Source organism: Lampris incognitus, chromosome 3 (assembly GCF_029633865.1).
Source record: "Lampris incognitus isolate fLamInc1 chromosome 3, fLamInc1.hap2, whole genome shotgun sequence".
Lineage (NCBI taxonomy): Eukaryota > Metazoa > Chordata > Actinopteri > Lampriformes > Lampridae > Lampris > Lampris incognitus.
In genome coordinates, this window is record NC_079213.1 from 108,161,427 (window position 1) to 108,186,220 (window position 24,794).

General features: G+C 41.3%; 1 pseudogene; it reads left to right on the plus strand.

Moving 5' to 3' along the window:
- Window positions 1-1,265: 1,265 nt before the first annotated feature.
- On the plus strand, window positions 1,266-1,388 carry LOC130110862 (5S ribosomal RNA; annotated as a pseudogene).
- Window positions 1,389-24,794: the final 23,406 nt, after the last annotated feature.

Sequence of the window (24,794 nt, forward strand, 5' to 3'; positions counted from 1 at the left end):
ATATTCTGTGGCACCATAAGACGCCGTTGTAAAGCTGAGTGCAGCGGTGGTCCCAAATCCAAGATCTCCAAAATGAAGCCGGTCAATAAATTATTACTGATTTAAATTGTAACCCTAACCGAACCCTAAAATAACCCTAACCGATATGCACAATGTCAAAAACTATAATAATAAGACTCCGATTGTAAAAAAAAAGAAAAGAAAAAAAGGGATCATCCTTAACTCTTGAAACATAGAAAAAGCCAGTACCAACAACCTGTGTCATGTTATATTAGACATAAATAATGAAGAAATCAATGCAAGCTCTAGTTCTTATGAGGGATGAAATTCTTTGCACCTGATGTCAGATCATCGCTCATTCCAGTGCCTGTCCCATTATGGTTTGGATGGGCACGCTTTATACAGCACAATACAGCTTAGTGAAGTGAAATAATTGTAAAAGCCCAATGTTGATTAATGTACATGTATGAATGTTGGTTAATTTACATTGTCTCTCCCCAAATAAACGTTTGAAAAAAATGATAGTAAATGCAATCAGAATTGTCGTCCGATGCAGATTATAAAAGGGGCAAGCAACCATTGTGGAGAGAGCAATCCAAAACCATGGCCCAGAAAATAGACACAACAGATAACGTCTTTTCCCCCCAGAAAGATTGTGTATGATAGAGAAGTGCTAGCTGGGAAGATAGTAGTAAAACCCTCTCGCATTTTGAGGGGGTTGGTACAGCGGAATTGATTTGAAAAGCAGATAAAGGCAAGAGAATGGCAGATGTGAGCTGTTTCGAGAGTTTTCAGAAAATGAAAAATGAGTGACAAGACGAATGAGAAAAGTAAACGCCAAGTTGGGTGATGGCCAGGTTGCTGCAGGGAATGGTGAGCCAAGCAAGTGTCTGTAAGCTGCTAAATCAAGAGGCATGGGTTGGAGTACAGAGCTCAACCACGGCTCAGAGGAGGACTGGGCAATAAGTCAATATTGCCGTTTGTTGTCATTCGATGGTACTATACTAAGATCAAATTTGGTTTTTGTCATATCGTGAGAGACACAATGTTGTCATCAAAATTAATGATAGTGAGAGCTAATAACATTTTTCAGAAAATGAGGTCTGAAAATGAGTTTTGGTTTGATATTACACTTGACATTACCAAACAGTTCAGTGTGATGAACCTCAGTTGGGTTCTTAAACACGGTATTTTGCAGATCCAAGTGGATATTGTGATGTATGACGATACTGTGTAAAATCCCCAGTGATTGCGATAATATCAGGGCTTACGGCCATACCACGCTGATAACGCCTGATCTCGTCCAATCTCAGAAGCTAAGCAAGGTTGGGCCTGGTTAGTACTTGGACCAACCTTGGACCGCCTGGGAATACCAGGTGCTGTAAGCTTTGGCGCCACGGTGGCCCAGTGGTTAGCACTGTTCCCTCACAGCAAGAAGGTCCTGGGTTTGAACCCCAGGACGTCCCAGGTCCTTTCTGTGTGGAGTGTGCATGTTCTCCGCGTGTCTGTGTGGGTTTCCTCCGGGTGCTCCGGTTCCTCCCACCATCAAGAAGACATGCATATTAGGGTTAATACTCCTGTTTGTGCCCCTGAGCAAAACAATGGAAAGAGGAACTGGAGTTGGTCCCCGGGTGCTGCAGCTGCCCACTGCTCCTATACAATAGGATGGGTTAAATGCAGAGAACAAATTCATTGTAAGAACACAATGACAAAATAAAGTGGCTTCCTTTCGTTTCTTCTCCATAATATTTTCCATATCGCCCATTGAATAACAATATTTATACCGCACAATGAAGACAATCTGGCTCCATTATTTTTGTTGGGTTGTAAAGGCTGAAACGAGCGTGTGGGTACTTAAGATGGGGAAAGACAAAGTTGAACAAGGCATCAAGCTAAAATAAAACACATGAATGAAATCTGGTGTCTGAGACTGAGGCTGGAATGTGGCCAAAACAATCTTATCTGACAAGAAGATGAGGCAAAAGAGAAACGAACAGGCACATTTCAAAACGTATAGTATAGATAGATAGATAGATAGATAGATAGATAGATAGATAGATAGATAGATAGATAGATAGATAGATAGATAGATAGATAGATAGATAGATAGATAGATAGATAGATAGATAGATAGATAGATAGATAGATAGATAGATAGATAGATAGATAGACAAAGAGATAGATATACAGATAGATAGATAGATAGATAGATGATAGATAGATAGATAGATAGATAGATAGATAGATAGATAGATAGATAGATAGATAGATAGATAGATAGATAGATAGATAGATAGATAGATAGATAGATATAGACATACAGACAGAAAGTTAGATAGATAGATAAATATAGACATACAGACAAAAATTTAGATAGCTAGCTAGCTAACTAGATAGATAAATAGATAGATAGATAGATAGATAGATAGATAGATAGATAGATAGATAGATAGATAGATAGATAGATAGATAGATAGATAGATAGATAGATAGATAGATAGATAGATAGATAGATGGATATAGACATACAGACAGAAAGTTAGATAGATAGATAGATAGATATAGACATACAGACAAAAAGTTAGATAGCTAGCTAGCTAACTAGATAGATAGATAGATAGATAGATAGATAGATAGATAGATAGATAGATAGATAGATAGATAGATAGATAGATAGATAGATAGATAGATAGATAGATAGATAGATAGATAGATAGATAGATAGATAGATAGATAGATAGAAGTCAACAGATATCTATTATGGCCTGTCGCTGGCACAAGTAAGAAAGCTGGCTTACCGGCTTGCAGCCACCCACAGTATTGAAGTCCCCTTAAAATGGTCAGAGCTTCAGCAAGCCAGCCTCGACTGGTTCAGTGCCTTTCTGAAGAGGCACCCCATTCTCGTCTGTCTGCAAGCCAGAAGCTAGCAGCGTTGCTGGAACAACGAGTTTCAATAAAGAAAATGTAGGTTGTTTTTTTTTAACAACCTTGACCTTGTAATGCAGAGGCACAAACTTCAACCCCAGTGACCAGGGCCGTCGCAGGGGGGTGCCAGGCCCGGTGCAAACTTGATGTGTGAGGCCCTGCTCATTGTCATAAATGCACATGGATCCCAGCCACACGCATACAACTAGTATATTCAAGTTCTACTGCCCGTGTAATCTCGGTGCCATGTATTTTTAAAAAGTAGACTAATACATCATCGTGCACATAGTCTCAGCTATGACTTTTTACTATGATAGTCTTCCAAAGGAAAACAAATATTGGCTTTATATCATTAAGTAAGTTCAGCTGTCACTTTAGTTTGGCGGCCTGTCCAGGGTGTCTCCCCGCCTGCCGCCCAATGACTGCTGGGATAGGCTCCAGCATCCCCGCGACCCTGACAGCAGGATAAGCAGTTTGGATAATGGATGGATGGATGTTGAAGTATGACGGTATGTTTACGATTCAACATTTCAGGTCTATAGCCTGCATTTCATTCAGATTTTAGTCATTACGTGCATCCTACAGCCACGGTCACATGGACCCGCTAGCTTTGGACCCTTGCTCAGTCACCACATCTCTGAAAGTGTTGACACATTCATCCATTCGTGCAGCCAGCATTGTTTCCCCCCTCTCCTTCTTCCTCGCAGTGATCAGCGAGATGGCGCACGCACTACACAACATCGAAAATGACAACCACCTGAATAATTTGTTAGATTTTTTTCATGTGACCTTAACTATGCATAATGGAATTGACACACAGGCATCTAATTTTAGAAGCATGTTGGGTCAGGAACAGTCATAAAACAATTATGTATTTAAAAAAAGCCAAAGCTGCAGGATTGCAGGCCAGGCGCAAGGCCCTGCGCAGTCGCACACGTCGCACAGCCCATGTGACGGTTCGGAGCCATCTGGAATATGGACGAAACGGGAGTGACCACAGTCCATAGAACAAATAGAGTTGTAGCAAACAAATCGGGCCCCTCACCTCTGCAGAGCAAGGGACACTCGTGACCCTTGCGTGTGCAGTTTCTGCAACAGGGAACAGCATTCTGCCATATCTCATATTCCCTAGGCTGAACATCAGGGACCATTTCATAATAAATGGTCCTTGTCAGGCTGGGTGAAGGAGGAACGCTGCTTTGAATTTCCAAAGCACTTCGATGCATCCGCAAAGTTTTCAAAGGAGAGCCCATGCCTCCTCCTGCTCAACAAATATGAGTCGCATCTGTTAGTCAGTAGCCAACTATGCCAAGGAGAACGGCGCTGCTCCCATCAGCTGCAGCCACTTGACCGCACTGTGTACGGGCCTCTGAAGAGGCACTTAAATACAGCTTGTGATGGGGGGATGCTGACAAACCCGGGCAAAACCTTGTCCGTCTATGATATGCCTGGGATTGTCGCCACGGCACATCCAGCAGCTGCAACCCAGGCAAATATTCAGGCAGGGATCAGAGCAACAGGGGGTGTTCCCTTTTAACACGGACGGCTTTCCTGGCAAGGATTTTTGCCCCGTGCTACTTTACAGACTGGGCAAACCCAACCCCCCTGGGCTGCACTGTCACATGAACAATGCTGTGCTTGGACCCAGCAGCACTGGGAGGGTTTCCCCTGAGGAGCTGCGGCCTTTCCCCAAGGCTGGGCCTAGGAAAGTGGGAGGTGCTGTGAGGAGGAAAGGGAAAACGACAATTCTGACAGACACACCCGTGAAGAAAGATCTGGAGGAGGAGAAAGAAAATGCAAAAGAGAGTCTCTTAAAAAAAAGCCAAAATAAAAAAAAAACCCATCCAAAAGCAGCAAGAAACCACCCCAAAGCCCCAAAGCCCAAAGCCCCTGCTGCTAAAAAAAAAGGAGGTGTAAGTCATCATCAAAGCCAGAGAAGGAACAGTGTCTTGAGTGAGTCGAACCCTTCTCCAACAGCCAGCCAGGGGAATTCTGGATTCAGTGTTACGTGTAAAAAAATGGGCACACGAGTTGTGCACTCCCTGGCGTCACTCCCAGTCCAGTACCACTGCCAGAACTGTGATTCCTGTCTCTTAGAGTCAGATTTAGATCAGTCACACAAACTGGCCCAATCCCAGTACCCCCCCCCCCAGCCCTCCACCTAGTTTTGGAGTGCCCTCTACTGGGTGGTGGCCTTTCAAAACAGAGCTATACAGCTACACAAGGGGTAGTTTGAAATCTTTACCTAGGAAACAGGATTACCCCTTGTTACATCATTATCATCATCTTGGAATTTTATTAGATGACGGGTTTGTTCAGGAATCCCTGGAATTTTACAACACGGCTATGACATTATAGTACTGTACTATACATTCTATACTAAAGCCTGTTGCTCGCTACCATTATCCACTATTATAGAGACAAATCTGACCAAATTTGCAGGACAGAACAAGACAGATTAAGCTATTGACAATAGCCAGGAAGCATGTTTACATATTTCAGCGTCGTCCTGCCCACAGACATTTCTGTCCTGCACTCATATCAGACGAGCGGGGAAGTGCAGAACATTTTCTGCTGGATCATTTTTCAAACTTCGTACTCGGGACACGGAAATAACTACTGTCACTCACAAATTGTCGTTTAGACACACACACACATACACACACATGCACACGCACACACACACACACACACGCAGAAAGGGGGATAGAGAGACAAGGAGAGATAACAGTAGGCCGTAGGTTCATGGCTGTGCATTTTAAAACTAAACGCACACTGTCACATTACAGGGGCAATGTGCATCGTACAAACCATGCTATAATGGGTTTCTTATTAGCTTCATGAGTTTAATGTTTAAATATTTTTACTCAAATTCTACATTTTTTTAACAATAATTGTTTTGAACGACATTTTTTTTAACAATAAATTGTTTAATGTCAAATGTTTTAACAATAGTTTTCTTTTTCATGAACTTGTAACTGTTAATGTATTTTTGGTTGGGGTATTTTGAGCGCTTTAAAACTTATTTTGAACGATTAAAATCAATGTTTATATTGTTAGTTAGTTATTGTTATTTTGAATGGTCAATGGCAAAAGTAATTAGACACCCCTACTGATGAATTGCTTGAAAATGTTGTTTGGTTTTAAGAATGGGCAGATGTATTCTATTACATGTTTATGTTTTCTGGTTCGTGTTTGAATTAAATGTTCAAATTGTATCTATTGGTTGCTTCGTTATTTGTAACTATAGCGTTTTAACATTATGCACAGCATGACTCTAATCACGAATCACCTAATTAAAAAAACGTGTACAGTAAAACATTTATTTATAGCTGAGACCTAAAGCTCTCACGTGCTGCTGGTTAGAATATATTGTAGCGAATTCGGCCAGAATTCGCTACAATATATTCTAACATAAATGATGCCAGAGAAATATGGCAGAGAGTAAAAAGTGTGCCAACCAACCCTGGTTTCCCCAAGTTGTTCATAGTGTGAATGCGTTTACCACAGGTGTGCCCGGATGTGCCTGTGCCATCTAAATCATAATCATTAAAATGGATGAGTTAGCTACCAATTGAAAAAAAATCATTTATCATTTCTAACACTATTGTAATTAATTGGAAAACTCGACGCGACCAGCAAAAGTAAAACAATTCTTGTTCCTTGCGTCTTGTTTACCTTATGACGATGATTGGTCAGATCGTTTGAGTGGCAGTGCATTTAGCAAATGCCAGATCGCGAGCAGCCCCGCCTCTTTCACTCTGTATAGCCCGCGCATACGCCCATTTCACGCCGCGGCCATCTTGGATTTGAAAAAACCAAGTGGTGGGAATTTAGCCACGCCCCCTTCTTACTCAATCGGAAATCAATGCAGCCGGGGCCAGCAGCAGCAAACATGGTTTGGACTACCAACCTCGAGCACCTACCGTCATTTACCACAATATGAAAACCAAGCTGGATCTTTTCTTTTTCCAGTACTTTCTGCCTCTCCTGTGCCAGTGAGGAGAGACACACACACACACACACAGGGCTGTATTCAAAGAAGCTGTTTAATCACAATAAAATAAAAAATAAGATACATTTCATTTTTATACTGTACATTCAATATTTATACATTAGATTTTCCCATCTACCATATTTTCATTCTTTGTCCTTTAACTTTAACAAAACTGTTGGTTCATTTTAAACTAAAATATGTTTGGTCAACTGTCATTCTGTTGTAGCAATAAACTGGAACTGGCTACCAACTCAAATCACCAATTGTTTACTAAACTAAGATAGTGATTGCTCATCTCAAGGTGTGGGCTAAAAATGGGACTGTACTGAAATGAAGTTAAATATGTTTCAATCTATCTAAGGTTTGTGTGCACTATTTTCTTGTCAGCTGAATTTAACAAAGGTTTAAAGCAGTGGTCCCTGAAAATGTGTTAGGAGAGCACACACAGTCCACAGTTGGTTGACTGTTCCACTTAGTGAAAGGGGTATGACTCCATCAAAAATGTGGTACTCCTTTATGCATCTTATTGACCGTTCGACGTGTATTCTCAAGCCAGCAGTACTCTGTGTGTCTGTGAGCTCATCACAGCTAAACTGTCCACTTGGGCCTAAAAATGCAGGGATGACAAGTTTTACATCTATTTCATCGAGCAGGTCTTTGATAAGGAAGCCCTTATTGGCCATGACCTCATCACCTAACTCTAAGAGGTCCAGAACACCTGACCTCTTAGTCATCTCCTTATCAGAAATACATCCTGTGTATAGATTACTTACCAGGCTAACTGACCCTGAGGGAGTGATCCCAATTAGGGATTTCAGTGTAGTGTTACTTTTATAACGGGAGTATGTCATGGTGTTCAAAACCTTCGAACTAGCTGTCTCGATGCGGATCTCTGTGCAGTCTAGTATCACTCTTGTGTTTGGGTAGAATTCCCTGAATACTGGTGGCATTAGCTCATCTACTGCTGCTCTACTAGGCTATATTGGGGGGGGGGTCCCTAACATAAAGAGCAAATAGTTGGCCCACGTCGTACAGTTCCTGCTGACTGTGGCCGGCGACACATTGAATCATACAGATGAATCCAGAGCAAAAAAGCCCTGCCTCACACAGCACAAGAATAGGATAAACTGATCAATCAGCGATACATGCTCTGCATGGAAGCCAGACACAGAAATGTGTTCTAGGTTATGGCTGTTCCTTTGCATTTGAGTCCATCGCACCACGGACTCTGCAGTAGGCTGTAAAGCTAGGAAGAGTGCTTTGAGGGTGTGGTAATCCTTAAAACCAGTGTAAAACCTGATCAGATTGGGCGCACACTGGAAGCGTTCTAGACCAAAACGTTCACTTTTCAGCTTTTTATTTTCGTCCTCCAGGAAAGCGATGCGTTTCTTTACTGCGTCAAGCTGGTCTTCCACAGAAAGGGGCTTCACGTCGTAGTCATGATCAGGTAGAGTCGCCCAAACCTCACTGGACACATGAGGATATGTCATATATGTGGGAAGCAATATAAATCCACACATTTTCCTGTTATCAAGATGATGTGTCAGAACAGAGCTATCCACTATAGAAAGATTAGTGAATATATATATATATATATATATATATATATATATATATACACACACACACATATATACAGATTTATCTCTTTCCCTTCTTTGATAGGAGTTGCAGGATGGTACAAAGCAGTACGACATGTTGCTTCCAGCAGTGTTTTCAATTAAGTAAGAAGGGGGCGTGGCTAAATTCCCACCGCTTGGTTTTTTTTAATCCAAGATGGCCGCAGCGTGAAATGGGCGTATTGCACAGAGGAACAGAAGCCTACTTCCGCTAGCCAGGTACTTGTAATGTAGGTTAAGACAAGACTTCCGGTCAAAATGGCGACGTGAGCGGTTGACCCTTTTACAAGCTCCGAGACCCCCCCCCTTACAGCATGAAAAACTACTTTTGCGCTGAAAAACATCGGTTTACATCGGATCACTATTGGGCAACATGCGGACGGAAGTGGGAGAGACACAGAGCCGGGTTCGCTTGTTGCGACTGAAAAAGACGACGGCTGTACCGGTGGCTAGCTAAGCTAAGTAACTGGCTAAGTTAACTAGCTGGCACAAACAAAACTAAAAAATAATGATAATAATAATGAAAATGAAATCATGGCGAAACAAAACAGTTTGCTTAAGTTTGTCCCAGAAGACGTGAGGAGCAGGAGGAGGAAAGTTCAGCTCACGTTCAGACTGTCAGTCATCCAACTGACAGCTGACTGTCAGTTGGATAAAAACGGGTATCAGGGCGTCAGTGATGACGTACAGACTGAACTCTGACCCCGCTGTCTGGAAAAGAACTGACCGAATCTCGCTGGACCATAAGGAAACAACACCAAGACCCGCCGTGTCCTGCTGTAATCATCAAAAGTAAGCTAATTTACAATTCAGGACTGTAGTAGCCTATTTCAGTATTAGTGTATATTGGATGTAGTTTTTGTTGGGTGTACAATTGGATTTTATGCTGATGTGGTTCATGTGGCCGCCGTGCCAGGCTATGCTATGCTATGCTATTGTAAACTACTAATAAGACACGTTAGCCCCTAGCTAACGAGTCTGACCCCTTTAGCCGAGCGGTTAGTGACGTCGCCTTGTGGTGCAGTACACCCCGTATCGAATCCCGCACCGGGCAAGAAAATAACCGGTTACATTGGTGGCAGCGGTGGGATCCGGAAGTGTGCAGATCCTTAGAAGTCTCTTCGGAGCGCGGGAACAACAAAGCGCGGGGGCGCGCTTCCGGGAGAGGGTGACGACTGTAAACTACTAATAAGGTCTGACCCTTTAGCCGAGCGGTTAGTGACGTCGCCTTGTGGTGCAGTACAACTCGTATCGAATCCCGCACCGGACAAGAAAATAACCGGTTACAATATGCTATGCTATGCTATGCTGTTAGCGTATGTCTTGGTGCGTGTAACGTTGCCTGTGATGACGCATTAGGCTTGTATGATTTAAACTCTCGTGCGTTCAGGCAAATACAGGTGTAATGGGCAATTTGGGTTAACACGTGCGTTTCAGAACCCATCAAGTATGTTTGCACTTGGACGGGCTAGGCCCGCCCGATTTCCTCTGTGCCCACCCACGCTGTGATTTCCGCCTACGCCGTCGCCACAGAGAGACCAAGGAAATGTCAAGTCCATCAACATGTGATCATGCTGGCAGGCGTTCCGTTTCAAACAAAAGCGAGGCCAAGCGACCAGAAAGGTTGGCTGCACTTCTGCGGTGTAAGAAAGAGAAAAGAAAGGAGGTAGAATGGGAGTTATCAGGCGGATAATTGCACCCCGGCACCTCTTGAGAGTTTAGTGTAAATTGGTTACGTGGCCTCATTGTGTAAAGAGAAAGGTGAGGTGAATGTGCTGGAACATGCATGTTCAGCTTGTACTCAGAGATTGGTCGTTGTAGTTGTTGGGGAGAACACAGGGTCAGCACGGAGTGTCGAGTACGAAGAAAGAGAGGGAGAGAGGTCAAGTCCAGGGTCAAGTTCATGGGAATGCCAAGTGCATTCACCAGTGCAAGGGATTGGTCTCTTGTGTGCAGCTCTGCACCAAATCAAACGACATGAGCACAACATTCTTCTTGAAGGCGAAAAAATATATAACAAGGTGTTTTAAATTGACACGACCGCCCCAGTGACCTGCTAATTAAATAGCAAACCGTAGCTGGTTAAACAGGCCAGCGTTTTCCAGAATCCTGGTCACATTCTTTGAGAAAGCTTCACCACACCCGAGAATTTTTTTCGAAGCCCCCCTTTCACCGCCATCGTTTAATCAACACAGTGCGACACTGGGTATAAGTAGGCCCTATGCTGCGTGGCTTTGAGCAAAAAGCAAGGCCCCGAATTTACACACCGCCGGGCGAGGGTGGATTTGAATACTATTTCTTTGCCATTAGAGAACTGACAACTATGCATCCCCCTGTGTCAGAAAGCAGCAGCTGCCACTGATAAAGTCAAGTCTCGTGGCTACTATAGTTTCAACACGCACACAAACGCACAGAAACAATCACCACCTTCGTGTCAGTTCTGCAGTTCTGTGGAAAGAAAAGTCAAGGCTGATGGAAATTCCTTACTTACTCACAGGAGATGTATCACTGCATTTGCATTTGCAGTAGCACACAGCATTGTCGACAAGGTTAACATAAAATACAAATGAGGCCTCAAGGCAAGGCCCACATTCTACCTGGTCCAGGATGGCGAAGACATGGCTGAGGCTTCGATCATAAATGTCTATATGCAAACAAATGTCCTTTGTGCTTCTTCCTACCACTGTCTTCTTTAGGACAATGGCTAGTTGCTCATCTTAATGCAGGGGTCCCCATTTACTTTTCATAGCGGGCCGCTTTTAGGGCCACTTTTAAAACCACGGGCCACTCAACCTCCAGCAGCATGTTGTTCGTTAGTTTGTTTTGGTGTCGATACGTTGCAGGTATTATAATTTAAACGGAGATTTTTCATCTATTTTTCGATATATTACTAGTCTTACTTTTACTAAGAAATTAACTTTTTTTCTGTTTGGTAGGGAAATAAAAAAATTCTTCCTTCTGGCATTTCTCCAAAAATTCTCGCAGGACCATAAATCAACCAGTCACGGGCCGGACGTGGCCCGCGGGCCGCCTATTGGGGACCCCTGTCTGAATGGTTCCTGTCAGGTAGGGTTTCCCTGGTGAAAGGGATATGGCATATGTTGTGTTTTACGTCTTCACCGTAGCAGCCAAATGTGGAAGGAAATATCAGGTTGCAGCAGTCGGGGTTTCCATCCAAATGTGTCACACATTTTAACCGAAATTTCAGAAAATCGGTGAAAGTGAATACGAATGTATGCGTGTTTCCATCCGCTTCTTAGCTTATCAAGACAAGCAGTAGGTGGCGCTAATTCTCCAGTCAGAAGGAGGAGCTGATAGCCGTAACCAGACGTCTTTCGCCCAGAATTTCATCCGGTGTGACAAAACACCAGAAGCTGGCTTTAGCTTTGCCCTTGTCCAACATTTGTTCCTGCAGCTCTTGATACACGGGGGCGTTTCGTTGCTGTTTCCCCACCTAATATGGCGTTTGTGTTTGTTTCTTATATTTATTCAAGCATAGGCGGAAATCCGGGGGGGGGACACACAACCCCCCCCAGCCTGGGAAAAATATGATATCCCCCCCCCCCCCAATATTTCACCCCTGGTTACAGCACTACTCTTGGCGTCCCCCTCAGGAATCGCGCTTGAGGAACTGTCATGTCACTGTCCCCTCCAGAGTTGATATCAGATCTTCGCCCCTGTATTCAAGGGACGTTGCGGCCTCCTCATCGGTCCACACACGTCTGATGTTTTCGTCTGCCGTAATTTCCTCGTCTCTCCAGTGGAGCGGAAGCCTGAGTGACATTCAAGTCAGGTGATTTCTGTACGTCGTTTATTCACTGAATGTTTCCGTTGCACTTTTATCGATACACCAACTTTTCCACCTCCCCAAGTGTACAAACGTTTTTTGTGCAGTATTTCGAGATTTAAAAAAGTTTTTTTTTTAGTATTTCCACTCAGATTTTGTTATGCACAAATTGAAAATGCGCATAAAAACAGGTGAATGGAAACGCAACTAGTGAGATAGAAAAAAAGTAGCCAAGATGTTGGGGCTAACAAGCAGAAATGGCAGAACAAGCTGATTAAAGACCCTAAACTGACATAAACATCAGTACAGTAGCCTGCTATACTCAGGTTTAACCGCAATGTGTGTTTTTGTCCGGCAGTAGGAAAAGGTACTGACTGACATAAGGGCACTGACCATTTATTTAGTCTCCACCTCATTTCAGATGGATCTTTGGGATTTGGAGATATCACAGGCCAATGCAAATACCCACCCACTCACTACACACACACAAGCAATCTTCAGGATTGTAGCTTTACTGATTTAGCTGCTGTTCTACTGCAGATGCTTGTGGAGAGAAAGGGGGTAATTAGAAACAGCATCGATTGAACGGAGATCATTCGGACATTTTGTTTATGTGATGACGATGATGTGCAGCGCCAGTGTTGCAAACTGTTTGCACAAGCCAATATGCTGGCATGCAAATTTCACATGTGTACAGAGGATTTTAAAAGCTGCTCTTTTTAGGGCCTACTGTGCTCCACTCTATACAGCCCACTTGTGGCGCAATTATAGCCAAGCAAAAAGGAAAAAGCTGCAGGTAGCGTGTAATGATGCGTTCAGAATCTTGCTCAAGCTTCCAAGATGGACATGTGCAAGTCATATGTTTGTGACTAGTGATGATGTTCCCACTTTTCATACTGTGTTGAGGTATTTTATGTACAAATTCATGTGTCGATTAATTGATTCTAAGCTTGTAATTATAATGGTTTTAACTGAGCCTACACAAAGTGACACAAGGTACTCCTCTTGTTTCTGGAAACATTGGAGCAAGTGTCTGAATAGGTTTTAATCATTGTGGACTTGTGAGCTGCTGTTTTAGATATATTTTTGTGTTGTTGCCCTGTGTTATATTTTTGTTTGTTTTTTTTTAAATATGGACCTATGTGTCTGAATAAAGTAAGATTTGATTGATTGATGGTTACGTGTTTAAAAAAGAAAGGACTCGTGCAATGCTATGTCTACATCTAATTATTGATTTAACCTACTAATTTAATCTACTACATCTAAAATATGTGTAATTTGCTGTATGCTTTCATATACAGTTTTATTTTTAGTTGATTATCTAGGTCTCGTTAACTGTTAAATTGGGTTTTTTTTCCTCATATGTTCCACAAGCAATGCCGGTTGTCTTTAAAGTTTGGCATCTTTGCTTGGAGGATCTATAAATAATAATTATGATAGCGTGAACTTGTTTTTCAAGTAGTAACTCCAGAACATGTTGAGCATTATTGCTTCCGGTAACCAGTCAAGTATGAAATCTACCATAAGAGACGTTAAACATGCACTTGAACACTTGAATTTTAATGTCATTTCAGAGTTTTTATCATAATGGAAAAAAGGAAATTGCAGTTTACACAAGGAAGCCCCCAAAATAGGCTGAGGGATATGTTGATAGTCTCGCCCTGGTGCACCCGTAAGCTGTGAAATGATCGCTCGCTGGTTTAAATCTGGTTCATCCTGTTGCCCATTGTTACTGTGTTCCCTTGATTATATGACTGACCTTGACTATCAGATTTCATGTTGTGGCTGCAGTGTTAATCCATCTAGCTTTTTTTTGACTGACAAAGAGGTACGTTTGCTGTGCCTCTGCCGAAACACAGACACCCAGGTATTAAAGCGTATCTGGAGTACTCTAATATGTCTGGCAACTCTATGAATTATGAGACAACGTGAATGGACGTGGAATGAGATTCTCTAGCATTTGGGACAGTGACTACAGACGGCGAGGGGGTTTCCCATCAGGCCTGGCGAGCCAGTCGCCATTCGGGCATGTGTGATTCGATCAAACGTTATCTGATGAGACAGAGAGACAACCCACATTTAATCAGACTAAGAGGTCACTTTGCTCATTGGCCTTTCAAATCAAATCTCCGGAGAGAGCTATCCTCCGCGGAGCGTTATAGCCTCTGCTCGAGCAGTGATTTTATTTATTCATGTTTATGTGAGGTTAAGATTGAGTTTAGGATTAAACAATGTTCTGTTATTAGTTATTTTAAAAATGGAGAATATTGTTAGTCAATGTATAGTCATTATATGGGTTTTGGCCACTTTGTTTTAGTTCCCGAGGAGAGTTCCTGGTGGGAGCTTTTTCGGTGGGGGACGCACGCGAGAGAGAGTGGGCGAGGTTGAAGCGAGTGGTAAGCAGAGTTGCTACTGTTCCAGACTGTGCCGTTTGGCCGGAGAAATAATAAAGAAGTCAACGGAACCCGATCGTAATCGAGTCCGAGTGATTTATCTCCCCCCCCCCCCCCCGGAGACTGTGACGGAGACTATACGTGTATATATAGTGTCCCACCATAGGATTGCATTTCTATTTCAAAGGAATTTCACACTGAGTGCAATATTGGAGGAAATCTGTGCAATATCAAAGAAAATGAGTCTTTCTGAGTTCACGGAGAACAGCAAATGGTTTCATGGTCCAGCATTTGATTTGAGTTCTCAAGGCTAATACGGTATCTGTTATCAGCTGTGACATGAGTGACTCTCCCACCTCAACAGTTAGGGTTAAGAGAGGGTTGACACGATGAATAAAGGTTTAAGGAGATGTGCAAATTTAAGCATACAGCACAAACAAGCACTGTGATCGACCGCTGAAATGGCCCAAACCCCCCCCAAAAAACAGCTGGACTCACAATGCTCTTTAGCTAGCCATCAAGGGGCTGATCTTTTCCTAGGAAAGCTGTTAAGGTTGGTGAATTGACTAATAGTGACAACAAATACAGTAACAGTGGTTAAATTAAGTCTGGGTTAAGGTTAGGTAAAGGTTAAATTTAGGATTAAGGTTAGGTAGTGGTTTCTGTACTTCTTAAGACGTAATACTAATGTTGATAACTTGCCTCAGCAAGAACAAGCTCTGGGGGAGTAGAACAACTCTATCTGATTGTTTATATGCGTAAAAGCAACTGAAAAAAAACCCACACCCTCTAATCAGTCTGTGAAAGAAATTATTGTTATTTTTATTTTATTATTTTTATTAATTTAATTTTTATCTTTATTATCGTCTTTAACCCTGCTTTGAATTGTATTACTTGTTATAGGGACGGGGTTATGGGGGGGGTAGGGTGAAAATGTTTGCTGCACTGTGCTATTACTTGTTTTGATGAAATTTGCAAACAAAATTCAATAAATATATTGCTTAAAAAAAAAGGTTAGGTAGTGGTTAAATTAGGTATTAAATTTAGGTAGCAGTTAAATTTCGGGTTAAGGTTAGGATTTGGGTCCGGATTAATTACTGGTTAAGGCCGGGCTGGGGATACTGAGCACTCTCAATCAATCAATCAATCAATCAATCACTCAATAAATTTTATTGAACACATTAAAGAAAACATAAGCAATAAAAACAAATTTAAAAAAATCATCGGCAGACATACACGTGACAAATAGACAACTCAAATAATACCAATCACGTTCAGAAGGGGTAAGAAGAAGTTGAGAACTTTTCTAGTCCTACCCCCTTATACTATTCATGCATTGATAATAGAAAATGAAAGTTCAGTTTACAGACATCAGTGTCAGTCGTATCAAACTTATCAACCCATTTGGACAAAACAAAACACAAATTGGCAGTGCTCCATCTCATAATCGTTAAATATTTTGATTCTGTAGTCTTTTCAGTTCAGATAAAGCACCACATGCTTTCAACTCATCACTGCAGTTATTCCACAAACTGACTCCCTTGGTTTGATCCTTGCCTCGACCAAAATAAATTGGTATTGATATTAATGCTGATAAGTGATATTGCTGTCTTTGTCTAATTATGTTTTCTTGGAGAAAAATATGCCTGGAAGAGATGTCAGTTCCACCTTTGCCTGGCGGACCAACAACCACTTCCTTCTGACCGGTAGGAGCATTCAAGCATCAAAAACGCCTTTAAGTCATTTTCAGAGACTTGCAAAATTGAACCGTGTGTTCGCTTACACACAATCACCAGCCTTCGAACAAAAGTGATAACATCTTACAAAGGGTGAAAGCCATCGATGTTATTAGGATGTAGCGTGAGTTCAAAAAAGGAGAGATGCAGTAAGTGTTGGTCCTTGTGGCATATCGGCACTGTATTGAGCTAACACTCAGACAGATGGATCATAACATCAGCAGAGCAGCCCCAGTGCCATTGGGCTGGTGAGTCATCCCAGTGATTCAGTTTTCTTCCTCTAATGTCCCCTGCATGCGGCATTAAGAAACTAGCACCCACTCATTAGACACAGGCTGTCACGGAGGCGTATGGGATTCCAAGAGGCTGGATCGATGGCAGCTGCTGGTAAGTAGGAGGACACGTGGGGCATAATGTCATAAGGCGGAGAGAGGTGAAGTACACCCTAACATGGGTCAAAGTGGTGCATAATGTATTGTCTGGGAAATATCAATGAATATGCCCACACACTGATCAACGAGCGCCGTTACGGTTGGGAGAGTTTCCTCTCATTGGATGTTAAACAGTGGCAGGCCTGCAGTATGGGAGTCCTCTGATAAAGATGTAATACAGATTGAATGCAAGTGATTTTTACAAGGAAAGATACGACTAGATAGGCTGTCGAAGTGTTGACCGGTGATTCTCAGTCTGTGGGTAGAGATCCTCCAGTAGGTCGCCAGATAATTTTCTGAACATACACAAAAAAAGGTGTTTTTAAAAAAAATGGATGGATTTGAATGACCACCAGATAGTAGAGTCACCACTGTAAACAGCAATGCCTTCTCAGTGGGGATATGAATGGTGTATAGAATATGAACAGTTCGCCATTGGGAGGCTATGTACAGTGATGATGTTATCGTCATCACCGCCCTCATAGAATGTGAATCCAGGAGCAGGTTGCAGTAATTTTTCTAGCATGTTGTACAGCCTCCAGAATTATATATATATATATATATATATATATATATATATATATATATATATATATATATATATATATATATATATATATATATATATATATATATATATATATATATATATAGCATTTTTGTCCCCCAGAAACTGTCAATGGTGTTGATAGAAGTGCTCAACTAATGAGGAGCGGAATATATATATATATACACTACCGTTCAAAAGTTTGGGATCACCCAAAAAATTTCGTGTTTTCCATGAAAAGTCACACTTATTCACCACCATATGTTGTGAAATGAATAGAAAATAGAGTCAAGACATTGACAAGGTTAGAAATAATGATTTGTATTTGAAATAAGATTTATTTTACATCAAACTTTGCTTTCGTCAAAGAATCCTCCATTTGCAGCAATTACAGCATTGCAGACCTTTGGCATTCTACCTGTTAATTTGTTGAGGTAATCTGGAGAAATTGCACCCCACGCTTCCAGAAGCAGCTCCCACAAGTTGGATTGGTTGGATGGGCACTTCTTTGAGCAGATTGAGTTTCTGGAGCATCACATTTGTGGGGTCAATTAAACGCTCAAAATGGCCAGAAAAAGAGAACTTTCATCTGAAACTCGACAGTCTATTCTTGTTCTTAGAAATGAAGGCTATTCCATGCGAGAAATTGCTAAGAAATTGAAGATTTCCTACACCGGTGTGTACTACTCCCTTCAGAGGACAGCACAAACAGGCTCTAACAGGTACTATTTAATGAAGATGCCAGTTGGGGACCTGTGAGGCGTCTGTTTCTCAAACTAGAGACTCTAATGTACTTATCTTCTTGCTCAGTTGTGCAACGCGGCCTCCCACTTCTTTTTCTACTCTGGTTAGAGCCTGTTTGTGCTGTCCTCTGAAGGGAGTAGTACACACCGGTGTAGGAAATCTTCAATTTCTTAGCAATTTCTCGCATGGAATAGCCTTCATTTCTAAGAACAAGAATAGACTGTCGAGTTTCAGATGAAAGTTCTCTTTTTCTGGCCATTTTGAGCGTTTAATTGACCCCACAAATGTGATGCTCCAGAAACTCAATCTGCTCAAAGAAGTGCCCATCCAACCAATCCAACTTGTGGGAGCTGCTTCTGGAAGCGTGGGGTGCAATTTCTCCAGATTACCTCAACAAATTAACAGGTAGAATGCCAAAGGTCTTCAATGCTGTAATTGCTGCAAATGGAGGATTCTTTGACGAAAGCAAAGTTTGATGTAAAAAAAATCTTATTTCAAATACAAATCATTATTTCTAACCTTGTCAATGTCTTGACTCTATTTTCTATTCATTTCACAACATATGGTGGTGAATAAGTGTGACTTTTCATGGAAAACACAAAATTGTTTGGGTGATCCCAAACTTTTGAACGGTAGTGTATATATATATATATATGTACTTTTTTGTGGCTTTTTTTGTAGTGACCAGGACACATACCCACATCTGGCTTCCCACCCGCAGTCATGGCCAGTTGTGTCTGTAGGGATGCCCAACCAAGCAGTAGTTAACACGGGGATTCGAACCAGCAATCCCCGTGGTAGTAGGCAACGGAATAGACCGCTACGCCACCCGGACCACCCATAATATCAAAATTTTTCAACTGACTGTTGTTACCCTTTAAATAACTCAGAAGACGGCATAAAGGAATATTTCTGTTGTGTATATTTTTCTTAAGAGAGGAGAGACCCAAGTGAAAGAGTGAGCATGCATGTGTGTGATGTGTGCGCATGTGCACGTGTGTGTGTGTGTAGAGCAGTGGTTCTCAACCTTTTTGGGGTCCTGGACCCCCTGCGTATTATTGATCTACCCTGAGGACCCCTCCACCTGATCTTGGGGGAGGGGGGTTGCAATTTGATAGAAACAGTAGAAACTGCATTTTAAATTGCATTATAGCATTTATTCACTCTTTGGGGCAAAAATAAGAGCTTTCAGTGGTAACTTAGATTTAGTTAACAAAACAGAATTCTTATGCAGTAACTTTCAGATATATGTAACAACACAGAATATGTATTCAGTAACTTTCAGATATATGTAACAAAACAGAATATGTATTCAGTAACTTTCAGATATATGTAACAACACAGAATATGTATTCAGTAACTTTCAGATATATGTAACAAAACAGAATATGTATTCAGTAACTTTCAGATATATGTAACAAAACAGAATATGTATTCAGTAACTTTCAGATATATGTAACAACACAGAATATGTATTCAGTAACTTTCAGATATATGTAACAAAACAGAATATGTATTCAGTAACTTTCAGATATATGTAACAAAACAGAATATGTATTCAGTAACTTTCAGATATATGTAACAAAACAGAATATGTATTCAGTAACTTTCAGATATATGTAACAAAACAGAATTCTTACGCAGTAACTTTCAGATATATGTAACAACACAGAATATGTATTCAGTAACTTTCAGATATATGTAACAAAACAGAATATGTATTCAGTAACTTTCAGATATATGTAACAAAACAGAATATGTATTCAGTAACTTTCAGATATATGTAACAAAACAGAATATGTATTCAGTAACTTTCAGATATATGTAACAAAACAGAATATGTATTCAGTAACTTTCAGATATATGTAACAAAACAGAATTCTTACGCAGTAACTTTCAGATATATGTAACAAAACAGAATTCTTATGCAGTAACTTTCAGATATATTTAACAACACAGAATATGTATTCAGTAACTTTCAGATATATGTAACAAAACAGAATATGTATTCAGTAACTTTCAGATATATGTAACAAAACAGAATTCTTATGCAGTAACTTTCAGATATATGTAACAACACAGAATATGTATTCAGTAACTTTCAGATATATGTAACAAAACAGAATATGTATTCAGTAACTTTCAGATATATGTAACAAAACAGAATATGTATTCAGTAACTTTCAGATATATGTAACAAAACAGAATATGTATTCAGTAACTTTCAGATATATGTAACAACACAGAATATGTATTCAGTAACTTTCAGATATATGTAACAAAACAGAATTCTTATGCAGTAACTTTCAGATATATGTAACAAAACAGAATATGTATTCAGTAACTTTCAGATATATGTAACAAAACAGAATTCTTACGCAGTAACTTTCAGATATATGTAACAAAACAGAATTCTTACGCAGTAACTTTCAGATATATGTAACAACACAGAATATGTATTCAGTAACTTTCAGATATATGTAACAAAACAGAATATGTATTCAGTAACTTTCAGATATATGTAACAAAACAGAATATGTATTCAGTAACTTTCAGATGTATGTAACAAAACAGAATATGTATTCAGTAACTTTCAGATATATGTAACAAAACAGAATTCTTATGCAGTAACTTTCAGATATATGTAACAAAACAGAATATGTATTCAGTAACTTTCAGATATATGTAACAAAACAGAATTCTTATGCAGTAACTTTCAGATATATGTAACAAAACAGAATTCTTATGCAGTAACTTTCAGATATATGTAACAACACAGAATATGTATTCAGTAACTTTCAGATATATGTAACAAAACAGAATATGTATTCAGTAACTTTCAGATATATGTAACAAAACAGAATTCTTATGCAGTAACTTTCAGATATATGTAACAACACAGAATATGTATTCAGTAACTTTCAGATATATGTAACAAAACAGAATATGTATTCAGTAACTTTCAGATATATGTAACAAAACAGAATTCTTACGCAGTAACTTTCAGATATATGTAACAAAACAGAATATGTATTCAGTAACTTTCAGATATATGTAACAAAACAGAATATGTATTCAGTAACTTTCAGATATATGTACCAACAGAATTTTTATGCAGTAACTTTTAACAATGCAAACGGGAGCGAGATCTCTTATTAAAATACAATAAATTACACTTGTGAAACAGATGTAATTAGAGAAAAAAGTCCTGTTACCCTTTATAGTTTAGGTAGATAAAGGTCTCAGTCACATTTGAGTAAAATAATCCTATTTCTATACATGTCATAGGATCTTTTTTTTTTAAAGATATTTTATTTTCACGGACCCCTTGCAATTACACCACGGACCACTAGGGGTCCGCGGACCCCCGGTTGAGAAACACTGGTGTGGAACACGTCATTCTGCCCCCCGCCCATGGATCTCTCTCCCACAAGACATTCACAACACTGACTCTCTTTCAGCCTTCAAATCCCATCTCAAAACTCACCTTTTCAACTTGGCATATTCAGTCTGATCCACGCTTCATTGAGTTTTGCACAGATGATGATTTTATAATTATCTGTTGTGTTAACTTTTTATTGTCTACCCTGCTTTGTTTTGATTTATGCTGTCTGACACAGTGCTGCTTGTTTTTTAACTGTGTTCTGTAAGGTGCCCTTGAGTGCTCTGAAAGGCGCGCGCAAATAACATGTATTGTTATCATATTATTATTAGGTTTGAGAACCACTATTGTGAGGACTTGGTTAAATTTTATCCATAGATTTTAGCTGATGCTAGCCAGTTTTGAAAGCCCTTGTAGATTGTAGGGCGATACCGTATTTTGTGACAAACACTGTGATTTTTGTTGTTTTTACCCCGATGCCGTGTGTTGATTTTGCAGACGATGAGCATTTGGCTAGCGTGTTGCTTAGGCAAGGCAAAGTTACCAGACTCAAAGTGGTGGTGGGGGGGGGGGGGGAGCGATCCTGGGTGCAAATTAGCAAGAGCCAGCTATATTTTGAAAACGTGCCGCGAGGAAATCCTGCTCCCGACCTCTGTCCAAGAGCCTCGTGAACGCACAAACGGCTCAACAGCAAGAAAGGAGCGGCTTGCAAAGAACTCTCCTGATTGGCTGATAAGGAGCGGGTACAGAGAAGATTCGCTTGCCGTGTTAGCAACGTCTAGGGCGGCCACAGAGACCGGATTTTGTTTTTCCTTCTCCGTGCATGTACTCACTCGATAGCCGTCGGGATGTAGGAAGAGTTTGACTGAATATTTTAAAAAAAGCTGATGGGCACTTCAACCACAAGGAAGTCATGCTCATGTTTCTTTTATTGCTACAAGCCAACGTTCATGAATAATGCTCTAGTTTCCGTTTCTTACTCTGTTAGGTTTTACCCCTTTCCCCTGCGACTGTATCCGGCCAATTACCCTACCGAGCCGTCCCAGTTGCTGTTGCGCCCCTTTTGCTCACCCGGGGAGGGCTACAGACTACCACACGCTTCCCCAGATACATGTGGAGCCACCAGCCGCTTCTTTTCACCTGGCAGTGAGGAGTTTCACCGGGGGGATGTAGCGCATTGGGAGGATCACGCTATTCCCCCCGCGGTTACCCCTTCTCCCTGAACAGGCGCCCCGATCGATCAGAGGAGGCGCTAGTGCGGCGACCAGGACACGTACCCACATCTGGCTTCCCTCCCGCTGACACGGCCAATTGTGTTTGTAGGGATGCCCGACCAAGCCGGAGGTAACAGGGGGAATCGAACCGGCGGTTCCCGTGTTGGTAGGCAACGGAATACACCGCCACGCCACCCGGACGCCCCCTGTAGGGTTTTTAGTATGAGAACAGACATCACGATCAAAGGAGCTCCAGACATAACCCTCGAACACTTCGCGATATGTCAGAGGAAACATTACAGCATAAATACATCAATTACTTCCGCTGCTGCCCCGCCACATCATCATACTCCTCATCCATCTCAACCGAATTATAGCTGTGTTCCTCTCAGAAGAGACAGCATATACACAACACGACCTAAGCAAAGGGCAATTGGGCTTTTTGCCATTGTTTACACTGTGAAGTGTTGATAGTGTGATTGAGGACCATTTCCTCTTTGGCACTGAGAAAAAGAACTGTCGCCAGCTGCTCCCTCTCAGCACAGCTATGACCCTAAACCACGTTAAATAAGGTGCAACTACAACTGGAATAAGAAAATAAAGATAGAAAAAAAAATTAAGGGGAACGTTTTCTTGAAATACACCATTTACGTGCAAGTACTTGCTCTTGCTTAGTGTTTGTAATATCCCACAGTTTTTTGTGCTCCATAAATTTGTGTCTTTTTACTTTAACACATACATACCCTTTTTCCCACTGGCCAAAAAACCCGCTAACATCCACCTTTTTACAGGGTTTTTTGCAGGTTTTTTTGGCCAGGGGGTGATATAATATAGACAAAGAAGGCAAATAGCTTCATTGCAGTTTTGATCAGGTGTCATCAGTCCTGATATTGAGGAGAGATTGAGTTTGCAGGTCGTGGAGAGCCTGGAGAGGTGGAGGTATGCACTGGGGAGAAGGGGAATGAAAGTCAGTAGGAGCAAGACGGAGTACCTATGCGTGAATGAGAGGGAGGACGGTGGAGTGGTGAGGATGCAAGGAGTGGAGGTGATGAAGGCGTATGAGTTTAAATACTTGGGGGTCAACTGTCCAAAGTAATGGGGAGTGCAGGAGAGAGGTGAAGAAGAGAGTGCAGGCAGGGTGGAGTGGGTGGAGAAGAGTGTCAGGAGTGATTTGTGACAGAAGGGTACCAGCAAGAGTTAAAGGGAAGGTTTACAAGATGGTAGTGAGACCAGCTATGTTGTATGGTTTGGAGACAGTGGCACTGATGAAAAGACAGGAGGTGGAGCTGGAGGTGGCAGAGTTGAAGATGCTAAGATTTTCATTTGGGAGTGACAAAGAAAAACAGGATGAGGAACGATTATATTAGAGGGACCGCTCAGGTTGGACGGTTTGGAGACAAAGCAAGAGAGGCAAGATTGAGATGGTTTGGACATGTGTGGAGGAGAGATGGTGGTTATATTGGGAGAAGGATGCTGAATATGGAGCTGCCAGGGAAGAGGAGAAGAGGAAGGCCAAAGAGGAGGTTTAAGGATGTGGTGAGGGAGGACATGCAGGTGGCTGGTGTGTCGGAGGAAGATGCAGAGGACAGGAAGAAATGGATGAACCGCTGTGGCGACCCCTAATGGGAGCAGCCGGAAGTAGTAGTAGTAATAGTAGTAGTAGTAGTAGTAGTCGTCGTCGTCTCTCCTGATATCAGGATCAGGATAATTCAGAGGCACACCAAATGAGGGCAGAATTTGTTTTGTCTTTTGTGGCAGTTTTGATGGATGGCAATCCAGCTGGGATCAAAATGCCATCTATCATAGTGTTTGAATTTTTGTTACTGTGTGTGGACTCACCAGTTTGTACTCTTTTTGGTAACTCACTTATTAGTTCTGGTCTTTTTAAAAAAAAAATATATATATATAGTATATATATAAAATGCATCCTTCCATTGTCTGTATGGGCTTAATTCAATTCAGGATCATGGGGGGTTGGAGTCTATCCCAACAGGCATTGGGTGGATAAGCAGGCAGACA